The 10,654-nt window shown below is 32.7% G+C and overlaps 1 protein-coding gene across 1 annotated transcript in view; it reads right to left on the bottom strand.

Annotated features, from left to right (window-relative positions):
• Positions 1 to 8,427, bottom strand: part of LOC107470226 (uncharacterized) — a 15,490-nt gene extending 7,063 nt beyond the window's left edge. Inside the window, exons 1-2 of the mRNA XM_052255129.1 lie at positions 7,480 to 8,427; positions 7,286 to 7,401 (exon numbers count right to left, since the gene is read on the bottom strand). The gene's annotated coding sequence lies outside the window, so the exon portion shown is untranslated. The remainder of the gene's footprint in view (positions 1 to 7,285; positions 7,402 to 7,479) is intronic.
• Positions 8,428 to 10,654: the final 2,227 nt, after the last annotated feature.

Genomic DNA, 10,654 nt, shown 5'->3' on the forward strand with positions numbered 1-10,654 from the left:
CCATTTTCACTGAGAGGATGGGATGTAGCCATTGACAACGGTGATGCCCTTCATACAGCTTGCCATGGAAAGGAGTAAGAAGGATTGGATGAATGTAATAAGAAAGTAGAGATTCGAGAGGAGCACAGCGTCTCTATATGCCTATCTGAAATTCCCGCCATGGAATTATATGAGTAACTATTTACTATTTTATTTTCTGTTTATTATTTATTTTCGAATTTATCATAAACCATTTAATCTGCCTAACTGAGATTTACAAGGTGAACATAGCTTGCTTCATACCAACAATCTCTGTGGGATCGACCCTTACTCACGTAAGGTATTACTTGGATGACCCAGTACACTTGCTGGTTAGTTGAACAGAGTTGTGAGATTCTCTAACAGTGCATGTAACTCTTTTGGTCCAACAACAACACTAAGCTGTTGGTGCCATTACTAGGGATTATTAAGATCCCAATTCATCATACCATGATCTCTTTGGGGTATTTAATTATAGCTGCCAACATCATGGGAAAAATAATAGATCACAATTTCGTCCACCAAGTTTTTGGCGCCGTTGCCGGGGATTGTTCGAGTATGGACAACTACGGTTCATCTTGTTGCTCAGATTAGGTAATTTTCTTTTCAAAAATCTTTTTCAAAATTTTTCTTTTCTTTTTCGTTTTTCCTAACTTTATTTTTGAAAAATATAATAAAAATACAAAAAAATCATAAAATCATAAAAATAAAAAATATTTTGTGTTTCTTGTTTGAGTCTTGAGTCAATTTTTAAGCTTGGTGTCAATTGCATGCTTTAAAAAATTTTTCTTGCATTTTTCAAAAATTTCATTCATTCATAGTGTTCTTCATGATCTTCAAGTTGTTCTTGGTAAATCCTCTTGTTTAATCTTGATGATTTCTTGTTTTGTGTTGTTTGTTGTTTTTCATAATAAGTCGGGATGTTCATCATAATCCTCAAAGTGTTCTTGGTGTTCATCTTGACATTCATAGTGTTCTTGCATGCATCATGTGTTTTGATCCAAAATTTTCATGTTTTGGGTCATTTTTATGTTTTTCTCTCTCATAATTAAAAATTCAAAAAATCAAAAAATATCTTTTCCTAAATTTTCTCATAATTTTCGAAAATTTGAGTTGACTTAGTCAAAAATTTTTAAAATTTGTTGTTTCTTACAAGTCAAGTCAAATTTTCAAATTTAAAAATCTTATCTTTTCAAAATCTTTTTCAAAAATCATATCTTTTCCATTTTTTTTCCTTTTTTTCGAAAATTTCAAAAAAACTTTTTCAAAATATTTTCAAAATCTTTTTCTTATCTTTATATCAAATTTTCGAAAATTCACTAACAATTAATGTGATTGATTCAAAAATTTGAAGTTTGTTACTTTCTTGTTAAGAAAAGTTCAATCTTTAAATTCTAGAATCTTATCTTGTAGTTTCTTGTTAGTAAAGTAATTAATTTTAATTTTAAAAATTAAATCTTTTTCAACCATATCTTTTTATTATATCTCCTTATCTTATCTTTTTATCATATCTTTTTCAAAAATTTTATCTTGTCCAAAAAATTTAATTTCAAAATATCTTATTATCTTCTTATCTTTTCAAATTTGATTTTCAAATCTTTTTCAATCAACTAACTAACTTCTTGTCTATTTTTTATCTTTTTCAAAACCACCTAACTACTTTTCTATCTCTAATTTTCGAAAATATCTCCTTCTTTTTTTTAAAAAAATTCTTTTTAATTAATTAATTGTTTCAAATTTTAATTTTAATTTTAATTTCCTATCTTAATTTTCGAAAATCATTAACTCCTTTTCAAAAAATTTTCGAAAATCCATCTCTCATCTTCTTCTATTTATTTATTTATTTACTAACACTTCTCTTCATCTCTTATCACCTCCCCTATCCTTACTCTTTATACAGACTATTCATCCCTCTCCTTCCATTATCCCCTTTCTTCTTCTACTAACAATAAGGAACCTCTTTACTGTGAGCATAGAGGATTCCTCTTTCTTTTCTTGTTCTCTTCTTCCCTATATGAGCAGGAACAAGGAAAAAAGATATTCTTATTGAAGTTGACCCTAAACCTGAAAGGACTCTGAAGAGGAAATTAAGAGAAGATCAAAGAGCAATGAGGGAGGAGTAACAAAGGCAAGGAAGGGACATAGAAGAGCTTAAGGACATTGTTGGTCCTTCAAGAAGAATACGCCACTAAGGTGGATTCATTTCTTGTTCTTACTTTTCTGCTGTTCAGTTTTTATATTATATGTTTATCTATGTTTTGTATCTCTACTTCATGATCATTAGTGTTTAGTAACTATGTCTTAAAGTTATGAATAATTCCATGAATCCTTCACCTCTCTTAAATAAAAAAATGTTTTAATTCAAAGGAACAAGAAGTACATGAATTTCGAATTTATCTTTGAATTTAGTTTAATTATATTGATGTGGTGACAATACTTTTTGTTTTCTGAATGAATGCTTAAACAGTGCATATTTTTGATCTTGTTGTTTATGAATGTTAAAACTGTTAGCTCTTGAAAGAATGATGAACAAAGAGAAACGTTAGTGATGATCTGAAAAATCATAAAATTGATTCTTGAAGCAAAAAAAAGCAGTGAAAAAGCAAAAGCTTGTGAAAAAAAATGGCAAAAAAATAGAAAGAAAAAGAAAAAGCAAGCAGAAAAAGCCAATGGCCCTTAAAATCAAAAGGCAAGGGTAAAAAGGATCCAAGGCTTTGAGCATCAATGGATAGGAGGGCCCAAGGAAATTAAATCCAGGCCTAAGCGGCTAAATCAAGCTGTCCCTAACCATGAGCTTGTGTCATGAAGGTCCAAGTGAAAAGCTTGAGACTGAGTGGTTAAAGTCGTTATCCAAAGCAAAAAGAGTGTGCTTAAGAACTCTGGACACCTCTAACAGGGGACTCTAGCAATGCTGAGTCACAATCTGAAAAGGTTCACCCAGTTATGTGTCTGTGGCATTTATGTATCCGGTGGTAATACTGGAAAACAAAGTGCTTAGGGCCACGGCCAAGACTCATAAGTAGCTGTGTTCAAGAATCAACATACTTAACTAGGAGAATCAATAACACTATCCAAAATTCTAAGTTCCTAGAGAAGCCAATCATTCTAAACTTCAAAGGAAAAAGTGAGATGCCAAAACTGTTCAGAAGCAAAAAGCTACAAGTCCCGCTCATCTAATTATAATTAATATTCATTGATATTCTTGAATTTATAGTATATTCTCTTCTTTTTATCCTATTTGATTTTCAGTTGCTTGGGGACAAGCAACAATTTAAGTTTGGTGTTGTGGTGGGCGAAATTGTGATCCTCAAAATTGGTCTCTTTATATTTGTATGAAATCAAAAATACCCCAAAGAGATCATGGTATGATGAATTGAGATCTTAATAATCCCTGGTAATGGCATCAACAGCTTAGTGTTGTTGTTGGACCAAAAGAGTTACAGGCACTGTTAGAGAAGCTCACAACTCCGTTCAACTTAACCAGCAAGTGTACTGGGTCATCCAAGTGAGTAAGGGTCGATCCCACAGAGATTGTTGGTATGAAGCAAGCTATGATCACCTTGTAAATCTCAGTTAGGCAGATTAAATGGTTATGGATTTCAAAAATTAATAATAAATAGAAAATAAAATAGGATAGAAATACTTATGTAAATTAATGGTGGAAATTTCAGATAGGCGTGTGGAGATGCTAGAATCCTCTCAAATCTCTGTTTTCCTATTGCTTTCATCCAATCCTTCTTACTCTTTTCCATGGCAAGCTGTATGTAGGGCATCACTGTCATCAATGGCTACTTTTCATCCTCTCGGGAAAATGGTCCTATGCGCTGTCACTGCATGGCTAATCGTCTGGAGGCATCACCCTTGTCGATGGTTACATCCCATCCTCTCAATGAAAATGGTCCAAATGCTCTGTCACAGCACGGCTAATCATCTGTCGGTTCTCAATCAGGTTGGAATAGAATCCCTTGATTCTTTTGCGTCTGTCACTAACGCCCAGCCTTCAAGAGTTTGAAGCTCGTCACAGTCATTCAATACCAGAATCCTACTCAGAATACCACAGACAAGGTTAGACTTTCCGGATTCTCGGAATCCTACTCGGAATACCACAGACAAGGTTAGACTTTCTGGACTCCCATGAATGCCGCCATCTATCTAGCTTATACCACGAAGATTCTGTTGGGGAATCTAAGAGATATGCGCCCGGTCTAAGGTAGAACGGAAGTGGTTGTCAGTCACGCGCGTTCATAGATGAGAATGATGATGAGTGTCACGGATCATCACATTCATCAAGTTGAAGTGCAACTATCTTGGAATAAGAATAAAAGAGAATTGAATAGAAAATAATAGTAATTGTATTGAAACTTGAGGTACAGCAGAGCTCCACACCCTTAATCTATGGTGTGTAGAAACTCCACCATTGAAAATACATAAGTGAAAGAGCCCCCCATAGTCTAAGGACTTTGCGACTCCCTCTTGGTTGTACAACAAATTAACACAAGCTTCCAGGTACGAGATCTTTTGCTTGAACAATATTGGCTCATGACAAAGGATCTCATTTCTAAATTTGTCAAATTTGAAATTATTCATGTGCATAGTGAACAAAACACCCGAGCCGATGTCTTATCTAAATTAGCTACCACAAGGGCAAGCACACACGCACCAACGTTATCACAATTAACACTTGAAAATCCTAGTATAGATTTAACATGCATATTAAGTATCACAGAGGCAAGCGATTAGAAGACTTTTTTTCTCAATTATAGCAATAACGGAGTTATTCCGGTCGAAGAGACAAATCCATGACTTTTTTTATGAAAGGTAAGTTTTTACACAAGCATTGGAAATAGGTGAGGATTCTCACAACCACTACTAAAGTGCCTCAGTAAGGAAGAGGCTGAAATCGTTTTGGCCGAAACACATGAAGGTTTATGTGGAAACCATGTAGGAGGATGAAGCTTAGCGGCCAAAATACTTTGGACAGGATACTATTGGCCGACGTTGAAGCGAGATTGCATAAGTAAAGTACAAAGATGTGATAATTGCCAGAAGCACGCAACAATCATAAGAACACCCACCGGGCAATTACACAGTATTGAGGTAAGTTGGCTGTTCTATAAGTGAGGAATAAATATCCTCGGACTATTCTCGAAGGCATCAGGCCAGGTAAAATTCCTTTTAGTTTCAATAGATTACTTTTCATAATGGATTGAGGCACAACTACTAGAATAACAGCCGAAAAGGTACGATCCTTCTTGTGGAAGAACATTATATATAGGTATGGTATTTTAGGAGAAATAATATCTGATAATGGTAGACAATTCACTGACCATAGTCTTGTTTTATTCTTCCAAAATTTTAATATCAAACACCATTTTAGCTCAGTCTTAACCATTATGTCATACTATTCAAGTCTCAATCTATATTCAATCATTTATTTTTAAAAATCTCAAACAAACATAACATATTCCTTTGAAGAAAAAAAATACTTTTTTATCTATTTAAGTTAGTATTCTTTTATATTTTATTAGTTCTTTAATTGAATATATTTTTCTAGCAAAAAATATTCAAATATTTAATAAGTATTATAAATTTTTATATTTATCTTTCTAATTATATTTTTTTTACATATTTTACGTCATATATTACAATTTTTCTACAACTATAATTATAAAAAATAAAAAAATGATGTATTTTTTAAGAATAATGTTAATATTTAGAAGAATATAACTTATACAATGTCAATATCTATTAATACCTGATAATATTTTAAGATTCAGATTTTAAGTAACTTAAAATTCGAAAAGTCTCATTTTAAAATTTTTTATAATCTTTATCTGTATAATTATTTATTTATTATTATATTAGTAAAAAATTTAAAAAGTAATTATATTTGTATATTTTGTTTCAATATAAAATTATAAATACTATTATATAATTTTTATGTTAAAAATTTTTTGAACCCCAAAAAATTTTCTTCTAGCTCCGCCACTACATATATTTATACTTACAGATTTTAAAAGATAAAAATATTTTTAAAAGTTTTTAACGTGGGTCTTTTTAAAATTAGCTTATACTTATCAAAATAAAAAAGTCTAATATAATCTCATATATTAATAAATTTCAAAATTTACTCTTGTTATTTATATTTATTATAGTATTTTTAAATTTTAAAAAATATTTTACCAAATACAATTGTTATTATATATGCTTATTAAAAAATATTTTTAATTTAATTTATCAAATATAAATGCTATTATTTTTTAGAAAAAAATATCTTTTAAAAGCTAGTTTCTATACCATATTTTCATAAAATAAAAATTTTACTAAAAGCGTTTGCTTCTATGACTAAGAAGCTTTACTCGCTTGTGCTTCCTCCTACACCAGTAAAAAGTGTACTATCAAAACCATAATATCCTAAAGAGAAAATATTATCACCATTTATAAAAGGAGAGAAATAAACCTTAAGAGTTATTTTCTTCTAACAGAAAAAAAAAACTAAATACTAGAAATAAAAACAAAACAAGATCAGAGACCAAACAAAGAACAAAAGATAAAAGCTCACCGAATACCATAATTATCGAACTTGGTTCGACATGGTCGTCGAATCGAAAATTCGGTCATCAATTCAGATTGAGTCATCAATGGTTTAATTAATTCAGACAAATTTGGTCAAATCTAATAAAAGTTGGTTAAAACCTGTAAGACCCATAAATTTTGAAAAATCTTATTACGAGCTAATTTCAATTTATTTATTTATTAAATACTTTAATTTTAGAAATTATTTTATGAAAGATAATTAAAGCTAGTTTGGATAAATTGAGTTTAAAATAAATTAAAGTTTTTATCTTATTTTAAAATTATTGGATATTTTTCTATATTTAATTTATAAAACTTAGTAGTTATTAAAGAATAAGAATTTTATATGATTTAGTTTAAATAATTGAAATTTTAGAATTTAATACATTAATTTTTATAGACAAAGAATATTAATTATATTATCTCTAATTTTAAATTAGAATACTTGATTAAAAGTCAATTAGCAAATTGATAATTAAATAATATTTTTAAAGTAATTTTAACAGATTAAATTAGACTTCAAATTAATAAAATATACCTTAATTTTATTAAAATTATCAAACTCCAATTTTACCCAAAATTTCCAAATCCAACCTAAACCCTAACTAAACAAAATTCTAATTTTACCCTAACCCCCTACCCACACTCACTGCCACTCACCGCCACTCACACTACCTGTTCCAAGGGCTACCTGAAACTGAAGGTCGATCTTGGACGAGATCTATTGATGTGATCGGAGATGTTGTGTACAATTTGCTGGACCCTTGAGGTGCTTGTTGATCTTTAATCACCGGAGGGTGGTGGTACCTGCAAAAGACTCCGATACTTAAGTTAGGGCGGGCTTTAGGTAGGTTTTTTTTTGTAGAATTGGAGAGTGCGTTATACCTGGGTGCTCCAGTGTATTTATAGTAGCGTAGAGTGACCTTCCTTGAGATAAGTTAGTTATCTTATCTTTTGTTGATGAGATCACTTATCTTTTGGACAGCCGCCTTCAAGTGGATTGCGAGCCTCTGCTTTGGGCCTGTTTGGGCCTCTATGGTGATTTGGTCGAGCTCTTTGGGAAGAGGTCGGTGTCAACAGTCTTATAAGAGGTCGGCCGCTTTGTCCTCGTCCAACCCGGACTGTACAGCTCGGTCCAAGGTATGAACAGTGCCCCTGCTTGAGCTTCAATCTTTCTCTTGAGGTCGTGTTTTTAGACTTCGACCCCTTTGAGGAAGTCGTGCTCGAGCATTGTTTTGGTGGGTTTTGAGCAGCTCCTCCTTAGGTGAATCTAGCGTTGCTTCTGCTTTAATGCAAAGCGTTTCTAGCTTTTTAATTTGCGGCGTGATTTTAGGATGTGTTTAGCTTCCTTGGGAACGTGCGAGCACTTTTAAAAGCCTTATTAATAGGGTTTTTAATTTTCTTTTGCCGTTTCATTCCCTCCTTTCAATTTGAATTTAGAGAAGGAATTTGGAGAAGTTTTCTTTCTTCCTTCTGTAAAGAACACCCTCTTTTTGCCCCAAGCTTTTTCTTCTTTCTTTGACATTTTGAAGCTTTTGTTGGATCATTCTTTGTTGGATCATTCGCGCTTTCGCCACGCATCCGCCACTGCTCTTCATCTTCCTTCACAGGTTGGTACTTTTGTTTCGTACCCTTTCTTTGCAGATTTTTATTATTGTCGCTCTTTGTGCTTGCATGATTCCTTTTTTGCGCAAAGTTTTGGTCTTGCTGGCCTTTTCCCTAAAAAGGTCAAAGCTTTCTTTATGGTTTTATTGTATATCTAGGTATTTCGTCGAAGTTGTGATCTTTCTCTTTTACTGTGAAGAAATGTTGATATCTGGATTCCTTTTTTGCCTCTTTGTGTTTTCTTTTGTCTGAAAATGTTAGGGCTTTGGCTTTTGCGCCATGTCTAGAGTAAGCACATTAATGATATCAGAAGTGGATAAGAGTATCATTAATGTGCTTAGTCACTACCTAATCATATCCCGCTATTTGATCTTATCCTAATATCTATGGATAATTACCTAAGATAAATATAGATAAGATAGTAATTAATAATCCTAGTCATATCCTAGTCATGGCTTAGTAGGAATTCTTATCTCTAATGTCTATGGATAGTTATCTAAGATAAAAATTAATTAATGAAGAGGATAGAGCGAGAAAAAGAGAAAAAGAGAGAGAGAGAGTTTGGCTAGTTAGAGAGAGAAAGGATAAGAATGTGGAGTTTAGGTATATCCTACTAGGCTTAGGTAGTATTTTTACCACATGGTAAAAATATGTGTGGTCAAGAACCACTCTAGAAAATAGTGCATACACATGTGGCTAAAATTTTTTATTGGAAAAGAAGAAAGAAAGTAGTAAAAATCCACAAACTAGCTTCTACGGTTTTTCGCAAAAAGCATAATTAACCCGGTTTTACTTTTGACATGGACTTTGATTGGCATTAATATCTTAAGAATACTGTAGAAGAAATAATAGATAAAATTATTTGTGACACTAGAATTACCTAATTAATTATTATTTTCAAAATCTTTTTTTGAAAAAAAAGTGGTTCTTACACAAGGAGCCATGAAAATGTTGATGTGGAACTGTCAGAGTTCAGAAAAATTCTTGACAGTTTACAGCATGAAAGAGCTGTGCAAAGCTCATTCCTCCAAGGTGGTATTTTTATTTGAAACAAAAAATATCACCCCATATGTAGAGAGGATTATGTGGGGTGTTGGCTTCCTTAACTTATTTTGTGTTTATTTAGGGGTTATGATGGAGGTTTAGTGTTGTGTTGGAAAGAAGATACGGTCGCTCAGGTAATTAGTTGTGACGATTACTATGTGTAGTTTCTACAGACATATTCTAGAACACAAATGATATTGGAGATCATGGAGGTGTATTTAATCATTGAAGAAAGACAATGAGAGATACAATATAATGAGCTTCTCAATCTAATGGCTCACAGAGATGGGCTGAAATTAGTTATTGGTGATTTCAACACATTAGAGCTTACCATGAGAAGGAAAGAGGTAAAATGAAATTAGCTTCATCAATTCAAAGCTTCGATGACTTTATAAACAATGGTTGATTGATTGATTTAGGTTATGAGGAACCAAAGTACACTTGGTCTAACAAGCAATTTGGCAGCAACTTTATCAAGAAGAGACTAGATGGAGCTCTTGGCTATAGTGAGTGGAGATCTGGTTATTCAAGGGCTACAATCAACCATTTGAGTGACATTGGTTTAGACCGCAGACCTCTTTTACTTACTTTAGATATTGACTATCATAAACCGAAGAGAAGGTGTCATTTCCAAGAAAAATGGTGCAATAAGGAGGAAGTCAGGAAGATAGTAAATAAAGTGTGGAAGACAAATGTTATGGACTCACCTATATTTAAGTTACACCAGAAATTGAAATAGTGTAGGCATACTGATAAACCACTATTTTATGGTTTATCTTATGCTCAATTGAGTAGTTTTTATCAACTCTTTACTCACTTATTCATACAATTCGCATGTTTTACATTTTCCTTCCTAATTTTGTGCTATGATTGAAAACATGCTTTTTTGATCTTATATTTGCTTATTATTAATCCTCTCTTATGACCATTAGATGCCTTGATATGTGTGTTAAGTGTTTTCAGATATTATAGGGTAGGAATGGCTTGGAGGATGGAAAGGAAGCATGCAAAAGTGGAAGGAAAACAAGAAGTTGGAGAAACTGCAAAGTTGTCAGCCTGACCCTTTCGCACTAAAACAACCATAACTTGAGCTACAGAGGTCCAAATGACGCGATTCTAGTTGCATTGGAAAGCTAACGTCCGAGGCTTCGATTTGATATATAATATGCCATAGTGGCCCTGACGCTAGGCGACGCAACCGCGTGCTCCATGCGGCCGCGTCGCAATGACGAAAAACCAGCGTGGCAGATTTCTTCTCCAGCGATTTCTGGGCTATTTTCGACCCAGTTTTCGGCCCAGAAAACTCAGATTAGAGGCTATAAAGTGGGGGAATGCATCCATTCATAAGGAGGCACTCATAATTCACTTTTACAATTTTAGATGTAGTTTTTAGAGAGAGAGGTTCTCTCCT

Source organism: Arachis duranensis, chromosome 10 (assembly GCF_000817695.3).
Source record: "Arachis duranensis cultivar V14167 chromosome 10, aradu.V14167.gnm2.J7QH, whole genome shotgun sequence".
NCBI lineage: Eukaryota > Viridiplantae > Streptophyta > Magnoliopsida > Fabales > Fabaceae > Arachis > Arachis duranensis.